General features: G+C 34.2%; 1 non-coding gene across 1 annotated transcript; it reads right to left on the bottom strand.

Moving 5' to 3' along the window:
* Positions 1–24,116: 24,116 nt before the first annotated feature.
* Positions 24,117–24,223, bottom strand: LOC121205199 (small nucleolar RNA R71). Its single transcript, XR_005900284.1, has one exon. It is a non-coding gene; the product is annotated as a small nucleolar RNA R71 (small nucleolar RNA).
* Between the last annotated feature and the right edge of the window lie 2,069 nt (positions 24,224–26,292).

The raw sequence follows: 26,292 nt of genomic DNA, 5'->3' as shown, positions 1-26,292 counted from the left end.
TCGGTGACTTCCTTCGGCCATTCTTTATTGAGGTAAGCTTCTAGCGGGGAGAATGTTTTAGAAAACATATAGAACAGAGTGCGCTCTACCTTCCAGAAGTGACTCAAAATCCAAACATTGAGCAACTGCGCGCATCCGATAAATCGTCCCTCCCCTTTTCTTCGACAACTACTCAAGGACCTGAAGGTCTCGGCTAGGATGGTCGGGACAGGGTTGATTCCTTGTTTAACCTTTCGAAGAAATCAACTACTGCAACTTCGAGATGTCTGAGAACTTTTGGGAAAATGACCAAACCGTAAATGGCCAAAGCGAATAGATTTACCCTTTTCAGCATGTTGGGATGGTTCAGAGCCAAATCTTGTAGGGAGGACCATGGAATGCAAATGGTTTCATTCTTCTTCTTTATCTGTTTTTCGGCCTATGCATCAGTCATGTCTGTCAGTCTCACTAACTTTTTCTTGAAGGTCATCGGCTTAGGCTCCTTCACATATATTTTGCCGAATTGTACATTGTCGATGCGGAGTAAAGCAGCATACTCTTCTATGGTTGGAGTCATGTCTTCTTGATTGAAGGTGAAACACTGATAAGCTGGGTCCCAGAACCGAACCATGGCTTGAATCAACTGTTCGTCTACACGGATGGTGATCAGGTGAGCTATATCTCCATACCTCTCAGTGAAAATGTCTCTAGTGTCTGAATCCCACTGATTCCAAATTCGAACCAAATCCTCAAAGTTATTTTGGCGAACATTTACAGTTATATGTTCGGGCAAATTAGCGACACACCCTTCCACTAGACTATCCCCTTTTCTCTCTGAATTTTTAGAGACCAGTCCCGAACCACTGCATTCTTCTCGGTTATTTGTGTAATTGACTCCTCCATCAGAAACCCGTTTTTTTGGCAACCAACTTTAAATCAACACCTTCCTAATATGATGCCTATGATGCATGATGAAAATAAAAGTAAAAACAAACAAACTTGGTTAGTAAACACAACAAATATAATTTGAAAAACAAATTAAACTACCCAATCCAATTATTTTGCATAAACAGTGTAAATGAAAGGCAAAAGGCATTTTCCCCGTGTACTTATTTTGATGACTATAAGCGGACAGAGGTTCGGCATGGCTCTAATTGGATAGCTCGTATGGTTCACTATATGCGGTTTTGGGTCTAGGTGGGTACTCGAATCGTCTGCACTGTCATCTACTAAGATTAGTACAGAGCCTCGGTCATGGCCCATCATAGGCTTACGAGATCAATTCGAGGGATTACATTTACTTATGCCTATGCGGAGGGACAAGTTAACTCACGAAAGCATAAGTCATATGTAACCCGAAAGTATTCACTAGCCTGTGCGGAGGAACGAGTTAACTCACGAAGGCGTAGCGTTTACTTTCTCTTAACAGGGACGGAGCCCGGGTATAGAGCTCATGTTATGCAACATAAATGCACGTGCACGGTGTATGGGGAGAAACTTGTAAATCTTTACGTTTTATTTAGAAAAACTAAACCAAAACTAAAATCACAAAAAATTAAAGCTGAAAAACAACCGGATAAAACAAGTTAGAATATATACAACACGATGCAAATGCATGATTTTTTTGAAAACAAAAAATTTGAGGATCACGACTAAATGTTAATTTGAACAAGGAACTTTGAAAATTTTGACAACGCGAGTTTAATTCGACTCGACTCTCAAAAAGCGTCCCCAGTGGAGTCGCCAGCTGTAGCGACCTAAAAATTGGGCACGGGCGCTAGTCGAAGTAATTATTGAAAATTTGAAAACTGAATCTCGATTTTATTTGAAAAAGGGAGTCGCCACCGATCCTTTTTTATAGGTGTGATCGGATACCTAATAAAATTATTTTAAAACAAAAAGAAGGCCGAATTTAGGTCTACGTGAAAGTCCAGAGAAAAATTGGAGTTCGGGAGTCAGTTACGCGCGAGGAAGGTATTAGCAACCTCGCGACGTCCAAAATTGGTATCTCATAAACATGTGTTGACTTGATTTCAAAAATACGAGTTCAATATAATATTTAATCGTGATCCGATTGAAAAATGAGAATTTTTAGTTTTCGATTTTTTTAGAAAGGGTGTCCCGTTTTTTAACACAAGCCGACGAATTTCACCCAACATAGCGATGAAATCGATGACTTAATGTTAAAATCGGTACATTGCCTTATTCTTAAAATTAAAATGTAAAAGTTTCTAAAATGATAGTAAAAATGTAAGAATATTATTGTAAAAAATGCGAATAGTGATGTGAATAATATAAAATATTAAAATATCAAAATATTAGAATAATAATAATTAATATTGACAAATAAAAAACAAAATAGAAATAAAAAATGTACATAATATATATTAGAAATAACAATGATGTTTAAAAATAATACTATTAATAATACTTCATAAATATGTACATATTATAACCCTTTTTAGAATAATAATTAAATATACGAAAATAATATTATATACACAAAAAGGTATATATACACTTATGGTGAAATATATGTACTAACATTAATAATAAGTATAATCGGAATAAAAATAAATACAATAATATATACTCAATATGGTATTAAAAATATGTATATGTATAATAGTATTTCGAAGTATGTACATGAGACAATATAAAGTATATACATAGAAATATACAAGAAGTATACAACTAATAACATTAAGAATATATATAATATAAATATAATATATACAATATATACATATGATAAAAAACTATTAATATGTACATGTATATCTACATACACATTAAGTAAAAGTACTAGTGCTAACAATATTAATAATAAATATAATAATAGATATATATGCATATAATAGTAAGAAACGGAACATAAAGAAAATATATATATAGCTAAATATAATATAATAATAACAATATATAAAAATAATAGTGATAACAATATTACATATATAACATGATTAATATTTAAAGCTAAATTAAATAGCAAAATAATATGAAATCCAAGGTAAATACGAAAAATAAATGAAAAAGAAGAGAGAGGGAAGAGAGAAGGGAGGGGGAAGGTAAATCCGGCCAGGGGCCGGTCCCCGGCCGACCGTCGGCCGCCGTCCGTCACCGGCGTCGGCCACCGCACGTGGTGGCCGGAAAAGGTAATTTTTTTAATATTTGTTTTGTATATATATTTTTATTATATCTTTATTATGATGTATATATATAGATTAATAGATTCAAAAAAGGAAAAAAATAAAAAATAAAAATAAAAAAGAGTAAAATAAAGAAGATAAAATCACCTTTAGGTATTTTTTGAAGATAAATTCTTTGTATTGATCAAAATTCCCTCCTCCCTTACATGATTTTTGAATGGCTTTTTATAGCCATCTTTTACATGATTTTCTATTATTTCTTTTTCTATTTTGTAGGTGGTGGTGGTAGACAATGGATATCAAAAATGGGAGGAAAAATGGGGCAAGTGGGAAAGTGGCTAGGTGGCTAAAGTTTCTTAGTTTTTTTTTGGGGGTTAGGTTGTTCTTTTTTTTGGGGGGGTTAAGTTTTTTCTTTTTTGGGGGGGGTTAGGTTTTTTTTTGGGAGGGCTTAATAGGCTTTTGAATTGGGTTTAATATTTGAGTTTTGTAATGGGTTTGGATAGATGTAAATGGGTCATGGGTTAAGGGTTTTAGTGAGTTTAAAGGTTTGGTTGGGTTTTGATATAATCGGGCCCGGGCAATTTGGACTTCTACACTTATGTCACATCCAACGCTCTAAAAATATAAGTATGATGCATTAATCTTATATTGGAAAGAAAATAGAGAGACATCAAGTGCGTTGCACATCAAATCAAATATGATTTTTAAGAAGAAAATGACGACCTCATGATAAATGGTATCAAATTAACTCTTTAACTACTTCCTTTCATGCCAAGCACCTCAACGAGTTCGGTGAAATGTACACATGCACACCCAAACCCAGTACTTACAAGTCATTCACATTCCTATATCATGATTTGGACAAGTGGACTAAACATTCTTTGTTATTTCTTTTCCTTTTCCTCTTGGAGTTGGATTTGGAAAGATAGGAATTTATTTAAGATTCAATGATTAATCATTTTGGTAGGGGATGGAATTCCACAAATAATCTAAGCTACCAACCAAGCAAGCATACATGTCTTGATTGCAAAGCTTAATTGGCATATGGAAATATTAGTGGAGGGATGTTCCCTTTAGGTCTTTGCAGTTTTCTCCATTGATCTTCATATAGATACTTGGTGTAGACGCGTGGCTATATGTACCACTGTGTATATTGGATACAAACTTAGAAATTACTCCAATGGAAAATTGCGAGGATGGGAACAACTTTCAAGTTGCCTTTAAAGTGGATTCTAGAAACATTGACAAAATCAAATACCCTGACTTTGCCAAATTAAGTTTTCTATGGGAGAATTGGATTTGATTTACTTATGTTCTTTAAAATTATTAGCACCGTATGTATTGGCGGGTGTGGTTGAGAGAACAAATAGAACTAATATGACTATTTTTGTAGGTGTCTTTTTTTGTAGGTGTAAAGACAAGTCCCTATAGGGTCTCCATTTCCATTTATGCTTCACCGTTCTTTATTACATTTTTGCATCGTCTGTTAACTAAGGTTTCTACCTTAAAACTTTCGACATTTAAGAATATTAATAGACCAAGTCCTTTTCTCATTGTGTTTGAATCACTATTTTGCGTGTTTCATGCGTTGCTTACAATTCGGTCGGAATGTAAGGTCGCAAACATGACGGTGCTGTGAAATCGCTTTAAAACTCCCAATCCCTCGAACAAAAAAGGGTGATCTTTATGAATGTATCTGATCTTAGCTACACACATATGATTCGCAGTTGCAATGATTCCCTAACTCGGACTTCGTCTCCAATATCTACACGTGTATACCTACTCTTCTTGTATTGGTCAATTTTTGCTGCTTTCTCAAATGTAATGATGCTCCCCCAATGCTTCGGCTTTGAAAATAGTTAACAATATGTTTCATGTCATCAGGGCTTGATTGGTGTTAGTCTGCTCACCTTGATGGCTCCATGCTGTAAACTGTCTTTCGCAGAATGATAACTGTTTGAATATTTGTATTTTTATCGAATTCGAGTTTGTGTCCGTTATTTTAATAAACAATATAGATTGGGATAATAGATAGTGGAATATTTATTTACGTCCATTTTGAATTTATAATGAATAGTAATTTTAAAATTTAAATCTAAATATTATCTAAATTCGTTAAAAAAAAACTATCAAATATTTACAAATATCCGACTCGGCAATAAGAATTACCATATTCTAATGATTGTTGTTGTGGAACTTCCGCAATACCTTTTCCATATTCTTCTACTTTTGTTAGTTCCTTTCACACTTTATGAATTTTCAAAAGCCAACAAATGGATCCTTTCTTATCATATTTCTAATTGTGCAAATTTTATTGGTAGAGATGAAATCAAAAAAATAAAAAATAAAAAATCTGAAATTGTTAAAATTAAATAATAATTTTATGGTTTTTAGGAAGAATAAATTTAAATATGAGAATGAAATAAGCTTGCTACCAATTCCAAAGAGGTTTTGTTCCATGTTAAAAAATAGGTTCAATTAGCATATTTGATTAATAAATAATATAAAAATTGGAAGATTAAATTAATCCCAATTAGATGTTAATTAAATATTTTAAATTCAAGTTGTTATTTGAATAGAATATGCATATAAATGATTGAATGAGTAAAACATTTGTGCGCCTGCAAGAGAATGGACAGCTAACTATTGATTGCAGAAGAGTAAAACGAATGGACCAAAGAAAGGCCAATGGAGTCCCAAAATTGATAAGTCCACCACTGTTGATAATCCAATGGAAATGAATGGAACATCCCACTTCAACCCACCACGCCAACGGAGCTTGGGTTTTAATGCTGGGCTTGATTTATTTAATTAAGTAAAATAATTGTAATAAACTAATAATAATTAAATTTAAGAAATGTGTTCAATATGCAGTCCAAAATCTACCGCAATTCATTTTAGAGTAGACAGGATATAGATCTAAAGCAACTTTTGAGCGAATGTGTGGATCAACTCTTTTACATACATTTAGAAAGAAAATTAAATTAAAAAAAATTGAATATAAATTTAAGAAACATGTAAGTCAACATGCAAATTATTCATTTTAATTTTATTTTTTTGGATATAATTTTTTTTGGTGAGAAGAAAAGATGAATTACATCAATTATATAAAATAACCATTAGCTTTATCAACTTGAAGTAAATCTAAAATTTCATTAAGAGCCTCACCAATGACTTGTAAGTTAGATCTCTAGCTTAAACTCATTTTAGCAAGCCGATCAGCTACCAAATTCATATTTCTTGGAATGTGTTTAATCTTCCACTTCCCTTCTGCTTACATGATATGCTGAGTTCTTCGAAGTACAGTAATCCCCGAATCTTCCAAATCTATAGCAGACAAATTCTAAGCAACTTCTAGGTTATCAGTCATAATGGTGATCCTTCTATAACCTTTATTAAGAAGAATAAGGATTCCATCCGGGATACCTCCAACTTCAGCTTCAAACAAAAAACATACACCTAAGAATTGGGTGAATCCCACTATCCAATTTCCATCATGATCTCGAGCCACACCTCTTGTTGCAGTATGCCCAGAATCTCTGCTCACCGCCTCATCAGTGGATAAGCATACCCAAGTGTCATCTAAGTTATTAGTGAGATTTGAGCTTTGAGTATTATTCTTTTGGCCACCTCGATGAGATTCATATTGACAAGCCCAACAACTAGAGACTTTCACTACTTCAGTTGCTGTCTAGGAAGTATGCTGAAAGATGAATAAATTCCTATTCTTCTAGATACGCCAAGCGATCAATCTAAACAAACAAGACCAAATGAGTCCACTTCCCTGCAAACTTTCATGGAAACAAAGGTTAAGAATAAGCAAATCTTGAAAAGAAGCAGAGAAAAACCTTTGTTTTAGCTGATATGGAATCACAAGCATCCACACATCTTTCGCGGAAGGACAATCTCGAAGAACGTGCACCAAATCCTCAAGGTCATGTCCACATACAGTACATGAGCTGCTATGACTGATTCCCCGTTTGGTACGTTCGGAGTTAGTAAGATGTCTTTGCTTAAAAACCAACCAAAGAAAAACTCTTACTAGCTGTGTACCCTAATACTTCCAAGGAATCCTCCAATGCTCCTATTGAGAGTTCCATGTATCCTCTTTCAAAGACCAAGAAGTACTGCGAATTGAAAAAACCCCTGACACTGAGCGAGCCTATATCACTCTATCCGAGCCGAAATCCGGAATTGAAGGGGGAATGCTAGTAATCTTACTAATCACTTCTTCAGAAACCCAGACACGAAACAGGTCTAAATTCCAGCTTCCATCAAAATCGACCATCTCCCTAACACAACAATCCAAATCAAGGTTAGTAAAAGATGGAATTTTTTAGATTAAAGAGCCCATACCTGGAATCCAATGGTCTTTTCAACAGTGAACATTGGCCCCATCTTTAATAGACCATACTAAATTCTCGCGGATAAGAGACCATATCTTAGAAAGTGACCTCCATAAATGTGAGCACTAATTCCTACTGATAGAATCTGAAAACTGATCTTTCCAACCATACTTGGAACGGAGAATGTGCACCTAAAGCACATCATTTTTAGAAATAAGGCTAAGCCCAATCTTCACAAGGAATGACGGATTTTGGTCGTTCAGATGTCTGAAACCAAGACCACCCCGAGGCCGTGGCTGACAAATAGAATACCATTCCACTAAGGCCAATTTAGATTGCTCATCAATACAGCCTGAAATAAACTATCTAACTAATCTTTCAATATCAGCACAAACACCTTTCGAAATTATCAACTATTGCATAAAATAATTAGGGATGGAAAGAAGTACCGATTGAGCGAAAGTGATTCTTCTTGCAAAAGATAACTTCCTTTCATCCAAATTTGCAGTTTCCTTCTGACCTTATCAACAACAAAGTTTAGAGTATTCTTGGTTACCCTATCGTGCAAAAGAGGAACACCTAAATAAGTGCCAAGATTCTGAACTTCCTGAAATCTGAACATCTGACTAATTTTATTGTGAACATCAACTCCAGTGTTCTTGGAGAAGAAAATATTACTCTTTCTAACACTGATTTTATGGCTCAAAATCTCACAAAACTGAGAAAGGATGTTATCCAATAGTTGAGCTTGGTCGAACTGAGCTTTACAAAAAATCACCGAATCATTAGCGAAGAACAAATGAGAAACTGCAGGTCCTATACGAGAAAGACAAATAGGGTCTCAATTCCTAGCTTCCATTCCAGATCGAATAAAATGGCCCAACCATTCCATGCATAGCACAAAGAGGTAGGGCGAAAGAGGATAGCCCTGACGGATTCCTCTAATCGGTTTGAACTTTTGCGTAGGCACTCCATTCCAAAGAAGTTGCATGGTAGATGAGGGAATAGCTGACATAATCACATTACGTAAAAACAGAGGAATCCCAGCCGTTGATAAAGAAGCATTTATAAATTCCCAACTAACTCTGTCATATGCTTTCTCCAAATCTAGCTTAATAGCCATCCACTTCCTCTCCTTCCAATTACACCTCAAAGAATGAATGAATTCTTGTGCTAAAATAATGTTATCAGTAATGTTACGACCAGCTATGAATCCAGCTTGTTCCTGAGAGATCAGTTTAGGGAAAATGAACTTAAACCGGTTCGCAATCACTTTTATCACCAACTTATACAGAACAGAACACAAGTTAAAGGGCCGAAAGTGACTAAAATCCTTAGGACTCTCTTTTTTAGGAATAAGCACAGTCAATGTATTGTTTAAATCCGGCTCAATAGTTTACTATCAAAGACATCTTTAAACTATTGACACACATCATTTTCAAGGATATCCCACTGGCTCTGAAAGAAGTGTGCATGAAAGCCATTACTTCCAAGAGCTTTCAAAGGGGCCATATTGAACAACGCCCTTTTAATCTCCTCATTAGTGATGGCTGTCTCTAAAAAAGTAATCTTTGAAGAATTAAGGCAAGGGAAGCCATTTTTAGGAATATCTCTCAAAACGGGGGAGCCTCACCATAAAGTTTCTCAAAGAATTCCATTGCCTTGTTTTGCAAGATATCTTGATCAGAGCACCATTCCTTATTGTCAATACGTAAGGTTATAAATCGGTTAAATTTCCTTCTCTTAACCGTACGACTGTGAAAAAATGGTATTCCAATCTCCCAATTGCAACCAGTCACATCGAGCCCTTTGTCTTTAAAGTAAATCCTCATGGTCAAGGACATTTTCCAACTTATCCCGAACTTCCATCTATTTCTTAGCTAAATGAGTAGAGGTAGAATGTTCTAAAGCCTTTTGAATACTGTTGAGCGATCTCATGAGGTTCTGCTTGGGATTACCCAAAAAGCCATATACATTCCTGTTCTAATCTCTAACAGAAAAAGTAAAATTATTTATTGAATTGACCATATTACCTATAAAATTCCATTTATCTCTGACAAAATTGGGAAAATCATTATGCTTCATCCATCTTGCTTAAAATCTAAAAGGTCTGCCTTTAGAAATGCTAAGATCCGGTCTAGTAAACAATAAAAGAAGCCGATGGTTTAACTTGATGTGGGTGAGATGATGAGCTAGACATTGCGAAAAAGTATTCATCCAAGCATCATTTGCTAAAGCCCAATCCAGTCTAACTAAGGCACCACCTCGTTGCAAAGTGAAAGGAGGTCCGTTATACCCCAACTCCTACAACTCACACGAGTCAACAAAATTACAAAATAAATCACAATGCTTACCTATGGTAGAAGGGCTTTTCTTATCAGTAGGAGATAAAATGGCATTGAAATCTCCCATAATTAGCCAAAGAATAGAATTATTAAGGGTGACCGATTGTAAGCCTTCCCAAAGTAACTTCCGTTTTGACCTATCTAGACTACCATACACAAAGGAAATGAGAAAAGATTTATTGGGAATATAACTATCAACACGTAAAAAAATAAATTGTGGATGGTTTCGAATGATTTTAATTTGAATAAAATCCTTCCACCCCATCCAGATACCTCTTGAAAAGCCCACGGCTTCAACCCGATATGAGCAATTAAAACCTACTTTCTCAATAATAGTATTGGTCTTTTTACCACTTACACTCGGTTCAACCAAGCAAACAATATCCGGCCTGTGTTCCTCATTATATTCCTGAAAGGCACGAATAAAATTCCTGCTAACACACCCTTGACAATTCCATGCAAATATTTTTAAATTTAATCCCACAATAAAATGAATAAAAACTAAACAGAATAAAAAATATAAAAAAACCCAAAATTCAAGAAATGAAATATTTAAAACAAAAGAAATTTTAAAGAAATAACATATTACTGCCCAGGGAGATTCCCTCCCTTATTTTGCCCATCCAATTTATTGGTCAACACAGAGTCAAAATTGGTATTGGATAAAGCCGATAAACTCTCAGCAATTTGTTCCATTGATTCCTTTAGAGGCATCCGTTGGGATCCAGTGATTTTGAAATGGGTGTTGTTCCCATGGAAAATTTTGTTGCGTTTCTTAGAAATTCCCCTAACTCTATTGTTGAGCCCCTTTCCCGAACCAGAAATATCCATCGTAGGTAGCCCCATATTGTTGTTTAAAGGCGGAGCAATATTGTTTGGATTTTTTCTATCATGGAAAACCACCACTGAATGTTTACCATGATCAAGGCTCCCAACTTCTACTTCCACTTCATTTCTACTATGCCCATCCACTGCTGAAGCAACCTGAATAGTTCCAACTTTGCCTTCAAGGTGAAGACCCATCTCATCGTTAGAAACATATAAGTCATGTAAGTTATATATTTATCTAAATTATATAAGTTATATAAGTTATGTATGTTATATAAGTTATATAAGTTATGTATGTTATATAAGTTATGTAAGTTATATAAGTTATGTACGTTCTGTAAGTTATGTAAATTATGATATCAAATATATTTATGTATTATGTAAGTTTTTTATTTGACAATGTGGAAAATCACATGGATAATACATATCCTTGCCTATACATGCCATAATTCAAGTTTGACTTATAACGGTACCAAGATAGCTGATAGTGTGATGAACTTGGCTGACAGTCCCCGAGCTTGCAACTTGACTTCTAATCTATAAAACAAAAACAATATACACAGTAAGCTATGATAGCTTAGTAAGCTATAAGCAAATAAACATATCAATAATATAATCAACCATTTTAACCAGTCGAATTACATTAACACTACTATCGTTAACCACTGCAAAGGAACTGCTACTACTACCAGCAGCAACACAGATTTGCTGGGCCTCAATGTCAACTCTAAGCAATTCCACTGAAACCCGGGCCTGGAAAGCTAGATTTTCACCAAGGGCCAAACCACTGGTCTACTTCCTAGAAGGTGGTAATATTTTCTTAGCTTTATTGAAGTTTAATCTGGACCTAAAGCTTGGCATATCTTTCTCATTAATATTAGGGCCTTTGCTAATAATTTGACCTGGCCCTTTAAACAGGTCATTGTTATTAATAAATTCTTTTTACTTAATTCAAAACGCTTGTTAGAAACAGAATCTGCCATGATATTATTCCCATTAAAAATTTCTTTCCCTTTTATGCATAGAGAATCATGCATATCTCCATCTTTATAAGAATCTCAATTATTAAGGATCCAAAAACGAGATCCTTCCTTTCCATTTTCTTAATTACCTAAGGGATTCTGCATATTCTCTTTAAATTTTCTCCTTGATTTCCTTTCAACGATCATTCACGGACCGTAATTTTCATCCTTCTTCCCCGAGTTGTCCATGAACGTGCTCCGATCATCCCATGGCTCTTCATGCAGAGCAACAATCTTTTCCCTAGTGGAACCAGACTTCCTAAAGGTGCAAGAGCTTTCCACGTGACTATATCACCCATAATGAAAACAAATTGTAGATAGAGATTCATACTCCACATTCTATTTTCGACTATTAATCAAGATTTGGGAAACCAAGGGCTTGTCCGAATAAACATGAATAGCCATTCGAGCGAAACGCCCCTTAGTTTTGCTATCAGTATTCATATCTAACTTAACCACTTTTCTAACCATTTCCTCTATTTTTGTAATAATTTTATGATTGTACAAGTATCCAGGTAAGCCAGGAAACTGATCCACGCCATCACAACACTTGGAAAAGCCTGTGTAAGGTCAAAAGTTACTATCCAAGGCTAAACCGTCAAGTATTGACCAAAAATGATCCAAGGTCCTTTAGAAAGGGCCTTTTCACAGTCCATCTTATTTTGAAATTTAACGAGAAAGTATCCATTTTCAATATCATCATATGAAGAGTTGTTGAAGGGTTCCACAGATTATATAATTTATTTTGTAAAACCAAAAACCCAATATTACTGCTAAGCAGTTTTAAAATCACAGCATTCTCCATACCTTGAATGTGAATGTGATGAATCCTATCTAAGAATGTTATAGAAGGCACTCCATTTACGAATGATTTCTGAATATCTCCATCCAGAATTTCAAAATCTTCTTCTCTTTCTGATCCATTAGTGGCATCCTTCGATGATTGACCAACAAGTTTATCTCTTCAAGAGGTAGGCTACTTCAAAGCCAGATCGATTATCATGTCATTATTCAAATCCCCATATTCCTCTCTGAATCGAACCTTCTTAGGAATCAACTCTTTCACAATGGATTTTTTAGCACTAGTATTTTCATAGATAAAAGACATTTTTCCTTCTTATGCTTGACTTTTTTTGGATATAAATATTGAATCAGCTTATCAATGCTCAAATTTGCTCTTATTTATTTTATTTTATTGTCATGTTGGTTAATTTTTATCTCATGGAGGATTTGTAAGGGTGGCATTAAGGGAGATTTTTTGTGGTTGTGTTAACATTAAATGCCTCTCGAGTTACAAAAAGGGAAAAAAAATTCTTATAACTTCTGTTCCTTTTCTTCGACTGCTCTTTCCTTTTCTATCAACTTTCATTATACTTTCAAGGATTAAAAATTCACTTTCTTGGTTCACAATAGTTAGAGTAAAATGTGTAGCAAAGAAAAAGGTTGGAATCTCTCATTCTTCCTTGGAAATTTATAAAGACGAGGTAACAACTGTTCAGATCAATGAAATTGACAAGGATAACCTCCCTTATATTGATCAAGAGAGTAAATATATAGACCAAAGGACTCCTTAATGGGTTTTTTACAAAATTGTTCATGCTTTTTTACCATTTTGTCCTTCAGTTATTAGTATAAATAGAGGGTTGATTTCTTTATTTTTCACACTCAATAGAAACACAACTTTCTCTAAGAACATTTTTCTCCCTTGCTTTTTGTTTGCGATTTTTTTTAATAAAATTTGTCAATTTTCCCCAAATCACTTTTAGAGAAAATTATGTTTAGGAGTTTGAGTTTTAAGTGGGACTAACTATGACCCCTCCAAACTTTCCTAGGAATTGTTCCTATTGTGATTTCCTGAGAAGAGCAACACCAATTGAGTTCCATTTTCCATATTCGAGTGTACGAATATCAAAGGACTGTGTTAACCTTGAGAGACGACGTCCACTACACGATTACACCGATCAGGGTGAATTCGTTTCTAAGACAATGGATTTACCATAGCACAGTAATTTCTAATTTTATATTTAATTATTTATTTTTCTCAGCCAGTCTAACAATTTTTTTAGTAGATTATATTTCCAACACTTAATACAACAAGCTGATGAAGCATTAGGTGAAAAACAACTTGGAGATCAACCTGACAAGACACATGTTTGAACAGATGCTTGAATTGAAATTCGAACAGATAAAAAAACAATTTGAGAAAAGTGAATTGTTGAGAAAGACTCCAGTTGATATGCTGAGGTAATAAGTGACATTAAGAAGACACCTTAGTAGGGGAAGCAACTTTATGACAAAAGGGGATAGTATCATATGCTTTTGTTAGGGGGAGTTTGAGTTTGATGGGTTGTTACTTTTTTCGTTGCTAATGTTGACTAATTTTAAAGGAATAGTTAAACAGTTTTTGACTCTGTTGTTATGAAGTTTTCTTGCTGCTACTACTTTGAGGATATTTATTTATGCTGCCGTGTGATGGTGGATGGTACTGATTAGCTGATGAATTTGGTTGAAATTGTGCTAGTTTGAGGGGGAGATGTGCTACTACATGGCTTCTATTGCTATACTAGGGGAGATGTGCTACTACATGGCTTCTATTGCTATACTATCTTTTATGCTTCCTTTGTTTTGTTGCTACTCTTCTTTTGATGGTTGTTGGTTTTATTCACTTTACTTTAAACTCTTTTTAGTGAGATATTGTTGATGTATTAAACATCTGTTATGAACTTTTATATAATTGGTTCCTTGGTATGTCATATGTGTTTTTGGCAGAATGATAGGGGGCGTGTTTGTCATTTGCTTATGTTTTGTCAAAAAGCCAAATGAGGGATTGTTGAGACTAAAGCTGTATAATGTTGATACTTAGACAACATATTTACACAACTATCTAGACAGCCTTTCGAGATAGCTTAAGTGTTATTGGATGTCATCATTTTTTACTTAAACCTCCATAATTGTTTTCTCCATAAGCAAATGTATCCTAAGATGAGTTGTAACACCCCTATACCCGACACGATAATTGGATCAAGTATAGGAATGCTACATTATTTGTCAAAATAACATACTTTGGCTTTTTGTTCAAAGTAAAATGAACACTTGTTAAATATTTTTAATTAATTGATAGATTAGGGATGAGCGAGATAATTTTCTTTTTAAAAATTATTTGCATTTGAGATAGTATTCTAAACTTAAATGAGGGTTATTGTGAAAAACTACACATACAGCCGTGTCTTCAGGCCATATGGATCTCGGGAATTGTGTGGTTTCAAAAATATTTGCTTCCAATATTCACACATTCGTGTCACGGCCCATGTCTGCTATACGGTCATGTGGTTGGCCATGTAACTTTTATAGCACGCCCTAACCCGTCTCAGTTGCCAGATTAGGGTTAAAGAGTATTACATTACAGTTCAGAACGTTTGATTTCAAGCAGAACATTTATTCAATTTACATTATAACAACCATTTACATATTTCATTTATTGCGTACAATAAACTTACGGACCTTAAACCAATCCTATAGAGCCCTAAAAATAGTTTGGGAACATTCTAGTATCAATTTGAAAAAAAACAGAAAATTTTGGAAAAACTTGAAAATTTTGGAAACAGGGGTCACATGATTGTTTGACGTAGCCCAGACCGTATGGACATTCGAAGTCTGGACACATGACCATGTCCCAGCCTGTGTGTTCACCCATATGGGTATTTGAAATAGGTCCACTTGGGTGTGTCACAGGTCGTGTGCCAAACCGTGTGCGCATTCGATGTTGGGTCACACGACCGCATGCCAAATCGTATTACATATTATCTTAAGACACAAGGTCGTGTCGTAGACCGTGTGAAACCTACACCTAAAACAATAATGACACACGATAGTATAGGGTGGCCGTGTGTGGTACACGGCCGTGTGACAGCCCGTGGCCCAAGCCATGTGGCATCCCATATCCCAGGCCGTGTGCTTCTCAAAATGACTCTAAAACAAGCCAAACCATTAACCTTTTCTTGCATAACAAACCATTTCAATCATTTTCACTTAACCAAAACACTTTAAAACATACCAAAACCAACCAACTTAGGTTGCTAACTAATATGCCATCGATTGACACCACAATTCAACATATTAACTTGACTCAATTCAACTTTTCAAGTTCATTCATTAAGCCTAATTCGTATATATATCAAATAACCATTTTAAAGCATAACATTCAACCACATTTTACCTACTTTCATATGAGTATTCATAAATGTCACATACCATATTTTTACATTTTCATTTGCAATCTATCAACTAAGGATATTAAGACACATATAAGCTTGGCACAAACTCAAAACAAACCAAGTTATCAAATCAACGTTCAAGCCTTATTACATGCCAAAACACATATCTAAATGTCTATCCAATATACCCTCATTGGTACCACTATTTAACATCCAAATCTATTCAAATCCAATGCCATAAATTCAAACCTTAACCTTACATCACACGTCTACCATTTAACCAATTCATTCACACATCAATGAACCAAAAGCCATCTAAATCTCAAGGTTCACAAGTGACCAAAACATATACTTACATATTTACATTTATAAGCCAACATCAAGACATATGGGCAAAAAAACTTAAACCACATCACATTGATAAATAACATAAAAAATCCTATTACATGCCATTTATAATTGTTAGCCAAAACAACCAAAACTACCAATTTAATGAATGGATAGTGTGATTGTGCTCCTACACGATTCCAACCGATCGAGCTTTCCGATGATCTACAGGAAAAAAAAATAACTAGCGTAAGCAAATAATGCTTAGTAAGCTCATATAAATCTTAAACGTAATCTTATCGAATAGGCTCAATTTATGTAATTCATAAATAATTCCTTCGATATCCTTAAGAGATTATCCATTTCCTATTACAACATCAATCTCACAAGTCACGGAGTTCAATAATGAAACATCAAACATTCATTCATATCAAGGAACATATATTGGAAGCAAATCCATAAACATAACATTCATCACATCTCTAATAAATAACATCCATACCTTCAAAGCTTTTATGTTAAAACTTTCCATTCCATTTGTTATAGTTTCATAACATTTTATATAATTAAGTTCATTCGTTTGAGTCTTTATTACTCGTTGAACCAAATGAAACAACGTCGGATACACATGAACTATGCTCACACAAAGTGTGCCTGTACATATAATTGAAACCTTTCTTGTAATACTCACACGAGCTGTGAAATGGGGCTGCTCACACAAGCTGTGGGTTAGGATGTTAAGTTACACTATGTTGCTCACATGAATTGTGGAGAATCCGCAACAAATGCAGGACCTCAACCGCCAGGAGGACAACCAAGACCAGCACCTAAAACCGTATAACCCCTAATGACATGTCATTTTATCCTAGGTATTAACAAGGTTCAAATGGGACAAATTACAACCTTTGATTCCTTTTTCGATATAACATTTCACATACATATTCTTGAAATTTACATTTTTTCACACTTCAACAATTGATCACTATAATCATTTAATCTCATTAAGCATATAACACATAATAATCATTTAAGATATAACTAACCTAATTATTCATTAAAATTTAAACAAATCTGTAAATAATGAATTAACCATTATACGAGCTTACCTCGACTACAATGGTTATAAAAGTAAAGTCGATGGTTAATCCAAAACTTTAGCTTTTCCTCGATTCAAACCCGATTGATTTGTTTCTTGATCTAGATAATAATTATTAAACCACTCGAATAACTTTATATAATTAATTCAACTTATAACCCTTATCAATAGGATATTTACGAATTTAACCCCAATATTTTACCTTTTACGCAATTTAGTCCCTAAACCCGAAACTTGCAATTTAACCACTTTTAATTTAGATTCATGCTAGCCAATTTCCCTTAGTCTTATAATAGCCCATATTTTTCCTTATTTCACACAATTTACATTTAATTTTACTATTTCAACAATTTAATTCCTAAACATTAAAATCATCAAAAATCACTTAACAAAATACTTATATTTAACTACCAACTTCAATAATCTATCAATTAAAATAAAAAACACATCAAAATCATTAATGTTAAGTCCCTATAATTTTAACGATTTTAAGAATTGACCCCCGGGCTAGCTAGATTAAACTAAAACGACCACAAAAACATAAAAAAATAAAAATAAAAACGGGGATCAAAATCATACCATGCAAGCCAATAATGCTTGATCGAATGCCTCCTTCTTCTATGATGGTTTTTGGTTGTGAATCTTTTTTTTTTGAATAAGATGACAACATTTGTTTTGGTTTTGTTTACGTTATTAATTTATTAAATAACCATTTTGTCCTTTAAAAACTAATTAAATTTCATGAAAATTGCCATCAAAACTGTCCAATTTAATGATAAATGGTACATTTTCAATTTAAGACTCCTTATTGATCATTCCCTAGCCATTTGACACCATTATCTAATAGTAACTTACTTTTTCAACTTTTACGATTTAGTCCTTTTCGCTTAATTAACTATTTAAATATTAAAATTTCTTAACCAAATTTTATATAACCCTAGTAATACTCCATAAATATTATTAAATGTTTACAGGCTAAGTTTATAGAAACGAGGTCTCGATACCTCATTTTCTAAAACCACTTAACTTTAGAGACATACCATTTAAACCTAATTATTCTTTCAATTAACAAAAATTATTTAATCAAATTTTCACTTAATTTTATATTTGACTCGTAAATATTAAATAATAATATTTATGGACTCACTCGTCAGATTTGTGGCCCCAAAACCATCGTTTCTGACATCACTGAAAAATGAGTTGTTATAGCTTTCGAAAATTGTGTCCCTGTTTGAAAATTTAAGTTTTCTTTTTCAATTTTATAAATTTTACCTTTAAGTCTCTGCAAAAAGGTTTCAAATGCAACCAAACCTATCATAATTAGGTTTGGTGAACCGATTCGATTCAAGAGACTCCATTGGCAAAGACCGCCTAAGTTGCGAGACGTAGATCGAATAAGGTTGGTAACTTTGTGGCAATGTACTTCATAAAACTTTGCCAAAACTGCGAAGTTCCACTTCGTAGATGGTGAGTTCTTGATAGAGGTGAGAACTTTATTAGATGGACCTTTCCACTAATAAGTCTATCACTTGTGCTTTTGTGTCACTGTTGACGTAAGCATATTAGTTAGTGGGACACATTTAAGTTATCTAGCATCTTAGTGGAGGTAACGTGTTCATAATTAAGACACCTGCAGAGCCTTGTAGGATGTGATTAACTAGTAGAAGCATGAAAGAATAAGTAATGATTAGAGTAAATCCTAAGTGGGATTTGGATGTGAGTTATCTATAAATAGGATAGTTTGACAGTGGAAAAAAGATTTTATTGTTTCAGATTCTCTAAGAGAATTTGTTGTTATCGAAGAAAAATTGTGAGAGTTCTTTTTTGTTAACGAAGGTGTTGTCTGTTAAGCTTAGAAGAGCTTCTGTGCTAATCATTTACTGGTAAATTCTTAAAGTTTTCTTTAAGTTTTACCAAATAAAAGGAAGCTAATGTAAGAGAGGTTTAATAGGATTTCTTTGAATACTTGATAGGAAGTATGTAATACCCCTACCCATATTCATTGCCGGAATAGGGTATGAAGTATTACCGGAGTTTACGAATTAAAATTTTTTTAACTCAATATAACCCCTTTATAGATATCTAACCTTCCCTGAAATTTTAAACCAAAAACAATCCACATCAACCAATCCAATTCAACATATTTTCAAGATAAATTCATGCATATTTATAAAATTACGTCATCACATACCCAAAACCAGGTTTGTTAACCATACTAATAGCTAACTTTACATTCATTTCACGTTAACATTTACTTTATTAGCTTATACATGCCATTGATTTCCAAAATAAAGTTTCTTTATATACCGAAATCCTGAGGTTGGTAGTGTGATGTGTCTCCGACCAAATCCGACCTCCGAGCTCTTAACACTACAAAACAGGGGAAAATGAAACAGAGTAAGAACTTTGTGCTTAGTAAGCTCATGTAACAAGAATTATACTTACCTAATATTTTCAATACAATACAATAAACATTCCTATATCCATTCAATGCATTATTACCCTAACATACACAAACTCAACATTCAAGTTAGTACAATAATTTCCATTTCCTTGTTATTTTTCCATATTTATCCCATTGAATTTATCAGAATTTTGATGGATTTTTCAGAGATACACTTTTAGTGTACAATTCCGGGTCCGTTAAATCATATTCATGTGTGCACATTTCCATTTCAGAGAGCACACTTCCGTGAACCTCAACCTTGCATCGGGATTACCAGTCCAGGCTAAATCCCCTGCAACGAAAATTGCTCTAATGAGCTTGGATCTGAATTACCAGTCCAGGCTAAATTCAGACCCTAATTCGGATTACCCGTCTGGGCTAAAGCCATTTTATACATATTCTTCAGGAGGGCTATATCAGGATAGGATCACCCGTCCGGGCTAGATCCTTTTTACCGTCAATTCCTTTCCAAAGATCCATCAAATTTTCCTTTCATTCAACCGGAATTTCTTCCTCTTTTATCAAATATGTCAATGTTTCATAAAATTTCATATAATGAACATTCAAATCATATTCACATAAATAACATACATTTCAAGCATTTAAGAATCTAATTCAAGTTACACGAACTTACCTTAATACTTGTTTGTAAACAAAAAAAATCTACTAATCCCGAACTTTTTCCTTTCCTCGATCTAGCTTCGTATTTGAATCTTCTGGATCTAAATAAATAAATTTAATTATCAATTTAATACATTTCATGTTCATATGCAACATTCTCTATAATTCAACTATTATTATTTATAGTTTATTCAAAGCTGTCTATTTGAGTCATAGTCACTAAATTATTTATAAATCGAGCTACGGAACTCAAAATTAAGATCAATTAATTTTCCTTGAAACTGACTCATATATCTTCTTACCATAAAATTTTCAGAATTTTGGGTTTAGCCAATAAGTACAGTTTATTCTTTAAATTCACCCCTATTCTGCTGTCTGACAGTTCTGACTCTTCTTCACTAAAAATTAATTATCTCTTCATAAAGGATTCAAATGATGTTCTTGTTTGTTTATATTAAAAATAGACTCATTCAGGATTCTATACATATAAATTTAAGCCCCTAATTATTTGTATTCAATTTTTTATGATTTTTCAAAGTCAGAACAGGGGAACCCGAATTCATTCTGACCTTGTCTCACAAAATTCATTATATCTCAAAATTTACAAATCCATTGCTTACACTATTTCTTCTATGAGAAACTAGACTCAATAATATTTAATTCCATATTTTTTTCATATTCTAATTCAATTTCTAAAATTTATGGTGATTTTTCAAAGTTAGTCTACTGCTGCTGTCCAAACTATTTTTGTGCAAGCTGTTTATTACCATTTTCCCTTAAGCTTTTAATAAATGATAATTTCGTCCCTACTCAATTAGCCTCTCAATTGAGCTGATTTTTCTCAATTAACATTTTATTCTATCACCTTAAACTAGTTTACAACCTTTAGGAATCAGAATTTCAGCAATAGACTTTAATTCCAAGCATTTTCACAATTAGGTCCTAAAAATCAATTTCTGTTGAAATTACCTAACAAAATCATCTCATAAACAAATTAAAGCTTTAATTTCATTCTATTTCATCATAAACTTACAGCACTCAACCATGGTGACTTTCAATTTCATCCATGAAATCAAAAAATAATGAATTTAATAGTAGGACCTAGTTGTAAAAGTCTTAGAAACACAAAAATTACAAGAAAAAGGCAAGGATTAACTTACTTGGTGCAAAAATTATGAAATAACACCTTAGAGAACCCTCCTATGGAGTTTTTAGCTGCTGGAATTGAAGAAAAATGAAGATAAATCTAGATATTTCCTATTTAGTGCTAACTTTATTTAGTTAATTTTGCAATATTCCAATTTTTCCCTTAATTTATCAATTTTCCTGCTGATTTCATGCCCTTGCCGTCCAGCCCAAATAAATTTTGGGTCTAATTGCCTTTTAAATCCTTTCTCATTTGACTCTTAAGCTATTTAATCATTTTAGTAACTTTTAAACCTATTACAATTTAGTCCTTTTCATTTAATTGACTACCCAAACATTAAAATTTCCTAACGAAATTTTAATACCACATTACTAACATTTCATAAATATTTATAAAATTATTTTCGACTCAGTTTTACGAGATAGAGGTCTAGATACCTTGTTTTTACCCAATTTCTTCAATAATTTCTTTTTCTAACTAACCACTAAATCGGTAAAATTTTTCTATCAATATTTTCAAACGATTTTCCTATCATATCAATTTTCATGCCAAAATATTGAAATAAATTTATCTTTAGATCAGATTTGTGGTTACGAAACCACTATTCCGATAACTTTGAATTTAGGCCATTACAAAGTAAGCTTCTTGATAAGTCATAATTTATACATAGTTTTACCCTATGCTTAGCACATTTTTGGATGAATTATCATTGGATTTGTGGAATTTGATGCTCATAATCCTTTAATTTCATGTTTTATACTTAAGTGAGCATAGGAGAGTAAAAATAGCGAGAATCGGGCCAAAAATGGAGAAAATAGGCCAACATGAGAAATTGACACTGCCTGGACTTCCGTACACGGGTAGACCACACGCCCGTGGCTATTCAATAGACTCTAACACGATTTGAAGCACTTGCACATGGGCATGTCACACGGGCGTGTCTCTGTCGGGCCCCAATCTAGTTTTAATCGAGAAAAGGCACTTTGGAGGATTCTTAGACATTATAAAGCCTATATTAACACCCCAGAGGAGGCATTTAAAGGACACACAGAGGAGGAAGCAAGGAATTACTCGAAGAAAGCCGATTGATCCATCTCAGAAGCCGAATTCTTCTTCAAGATTGGAGATCTCCATTCAATTTCTTTTAGGAGTTTTTGGGTTTTCTTTATGTTTTGTTATCATTATTCTTCTGATATGTTTTCCTTTACATATATGATCTAAATCCCTTAAATACCTAAGGGGGATGAAACCTAAGACGGATCTTGTTATTATTTTCTGAATTATATGATAAATACTTGATTTGTTCTTGATTATGTATTCTTAATTCTTGCTTATTCAGAGGAGCAAAAGTCCCTTTCTAAGAGTAGATCAAGCATAATTAAGCAGAGTTGATTGCACCCCTAGACATAGGGCGACATAAATCTACCGGATTAGGGTCAAACCTAATAAGGGAATCCATAGATTGAGTTAATGCAACACTAGGGGTTTTAATTAGAAAGAGATTTCAATTAATCAACCTAGGGTTAGACGTTATTAGTTTCGAGAGAGATAATAATATAACTTAGGGATTTCTGCGGATCAAGTCAAGTGAATAAATCGTCTGACTTAGAGTCAAATAACAAGTGAAGTCTAGGTGGATTTTCCCTTGGGTATTGTCCAAACCAATCAGTTTTTCCCGAAAATATTCCCCCAAATTTTTCCCCGTGCATTCTTAGTTTAGTTATACTAATGTTCCTGTGGTTTTGTCATTCCGGTCTTGCTATAAGCTATACTAATGTCCGATAGGTGCGCTTGCCTTCATCATGATAATAGTTAGCTTTCAAGTACAACAAATCATAAATATAAAACTTATCACGAGAAATACACACCAAGTTTTTGGCGTCGTTGCCGGGGAACTAAGATATTAGGAACACTTAATTTTTATTACTTTAGCCATTTATTCTATTGCAATTTAAATTTTATTTTGATTTTTGTTACTAAATTTTCTTTTTCCTTCTGACAAGTTTTTATAGTTTATTACTAGAAGAAACCTATCGGGACCATTATTTTTTGATAGTGAGATCAACCGCACAGCTCGCAGAAATCGAAGAGAATAAGGCGAAGCCTATGATACACAGAGAAAGAGCAAGAGGATGATATTTCCACCACAACCGAGGAGATGGCTGAAAATCAGGAAAACCCGCTACCTCCTGCAATTGCTACTGATCCAGTAAATCAGAATCCTGCTCCGCACACAATGTATAATTATACTAAACCTATTTTAACAGGAACTGAATCGAGTATAGTTCGACCTGCTGTTGCTTTAAATCATTTTGAACTGAAACCTAACACGATTCAAATGATACAACAGTTTGTTCAGTTTGATGGTTTGCAGGACGAGGATCCAAACACCAATTTGGTGAATTTTCTAGAATTCTGTGACACTTTTAAGATCAATGGCGTTTCTGATGATGCCACTCGCCTTCGGTTATTGCCTTTTAAATTAAAGAACAAGGCTAAACAGTGGTTGAACTTGTTACCATGAGGGCCAATCACTACTTGGGAACAAATGACCAAAAAATTTTTACTTAAATATTTTCCGTCGGCTAAAATGGCTAAGTTGAGGAACGATATCTCTTCTTTTTTGCAGATGGATCTAGAAACACTTTATGATGTATGGGAGAGATACAAGGACCTATTGAGAAGGTGCTTTCACCATGGGCTACCCTTATGGTTGCAGGTTCAAACATTTTACAACGGTGTGAACCCCTCAACAAGGAAACTTATCGATGCAGCCGCCGGTGGAACTCTGAATAACAAAACACCTGAAGAGGCTTACGAATTTATTGAAGAGACGTCACTGAATAACTATCAGTGGCAAATCATGAGAACAAAACCGACAAAAGAAGTCGGTGTTTTCAACCTCGATGCGGTTACTATGCTGTCTAACCAGGTAAAACTTTTAAATAAAAAATTGACAGTTCGTGTGGTTCTACTCAGGTACCTCCAGTGATGAGATGCGATTCAAATGGAGGAGTACACACAGAATATCAATTCTTCAACCCCAACACCGAGGAGGAACAAGTTCAATATATGGGTAACAATAATTCCAGACCTCAAAATAACCCATACAATAATACTTATAATGCAGGTTGGAGGAACCATCCCAATTTCTCGTGGGGTGGTCAAGGAAATCAAAGGCCACAACATCCTCCGGGTTTTCAACAACTATCTTACCAACAGGAAAAGAAGCCGAACCTTGAGAAGATGCTAACGAAGTTTATCTCGGTGTCAGAAACTCATTTTCAAAATACCGAAATAGCACTTAAGAATCAACAAGCGTCGATCCAAGGGTTTGAAACTCAGATAGGACAGCTCACTAAATTAATTTCTAAACGACCACAAGGTAGCCTACCGAGTAACACTGAATCTAACCCAAGGGAACAACTCAATGCGATTACCATTCAAGATAAGGAAGGGTTAGTTACCAGAACCGAGGCAAGGAATTGTGGTAAATAAAGGTAAATGTGAGGTAGACCACAGTGAGCGAAAACTGGTAAGTAGAGAGTACAAACCTCGTGTGCCATACCCTAGTGCGACAAGGAAAGACCACACGGACGAACAATTCGGTAAATTCCTTAAATTATTAAAGAAATTACACATTAACTTACCATTTATTGAAGCTCTTTTGTAGATGCCAAACGCAGTTAAATTCTTAAAGGAGCTTTTAGCAAATAAGCAGAAGATAGATGAGGCATCGTATGTAGAGTTGAACGTAATTTTCTCAGCCATTCTACAGAATAAGCTACCCAAAAAATTGAAAGATCTAGGGAGTTTTACGATTCCTTATTTAATTGGTAGTTTAAACGTTAACAATGCTTTGGCTAATATAGGGGCTAGCATTAATGTCATTCCCTATAAAATGTTTAAACAACTAGGTCTTCGGAAACCCAAACAAACTAGGATGAGCATTCAATTGGCAGATAAGACAATCAGATTTCCTAGGGGTATTATTGAAGATGTACTTATCAAAATTGATAAATTTATATTCCCAATTGATTTTTATTGTTCTAGACATAGAAGAGGATAGTGATGTGCCTTTAGTTTTAGGAAAACCCTTTTTAGCAACTGCTAGAACTATTATCGATGTTGGTACAGGTGAACTCACACTTCGTGTGGGTGATGAAACAATCACTCTTCAAGCTCGTAATTCGAGTAACAAATCGAATATTGAGGGTGGTTGTATAAATCGTGTTACTAATACTGATAATGTGGTACAACCTTCTTTATAGGAAACACGTTCGACAAGCATAAATGAGCCTTGTTTAAGTAATAACAAAGAACCATCTATGAAGAACGAAGGCTACAGATCGAAGAACTAGATGAATGGCAGACACAGAACCCAAGAACACACGATAAACCAAAACCACACCATGACAGACTCAATGTTTCACCAAATCAACTTAAGGTTGGAGACCAAGTACTATTAGATGCAGCAGACCCTCGCATTACCACGTCTGAACCCAATGGAGCAATCCCTTTTACGGTACTTAACATTTTCCCATACGATACAATCGAGGTAACCCATTTCAAATTTGGCACGTTTAAGGTAAATAGTACTCGTTTAAAACCTTATTTTGATAAAATTGATAGCAGGAATGAGGAGTGTACACTCCTCGCACCACCATAAACACGCATCAGAGAGGTAAGTTGAGTTTAGACTCTAAATAAGCGCTTCTCGAGAGGCAACCTGAGCACTAACAATGTTGATTTCTTTACATTTTTATTTTTAG

The sequence above is a fragment of the Gossypium hirsutum genome, chromosome A08, assembly GCF_007990345.1.
Source record: "Gossypium hirsutum isolate 1008001.06 chromosome A08, Gossypium_hirsutum_v2.1, whole genome shotgun sequence".
NCBI lineage: Eukaryota > Viridiplantae > Streptophyta > Magnoliopsida > Malvales > Malvaceae > Gossypium > Gossypium hirsutum.
The sequence above is the reverse complement of the archived record's forward strand: the minus strand, read 5'-3'. Positions and strand labels throughout refer to the sequence as shown.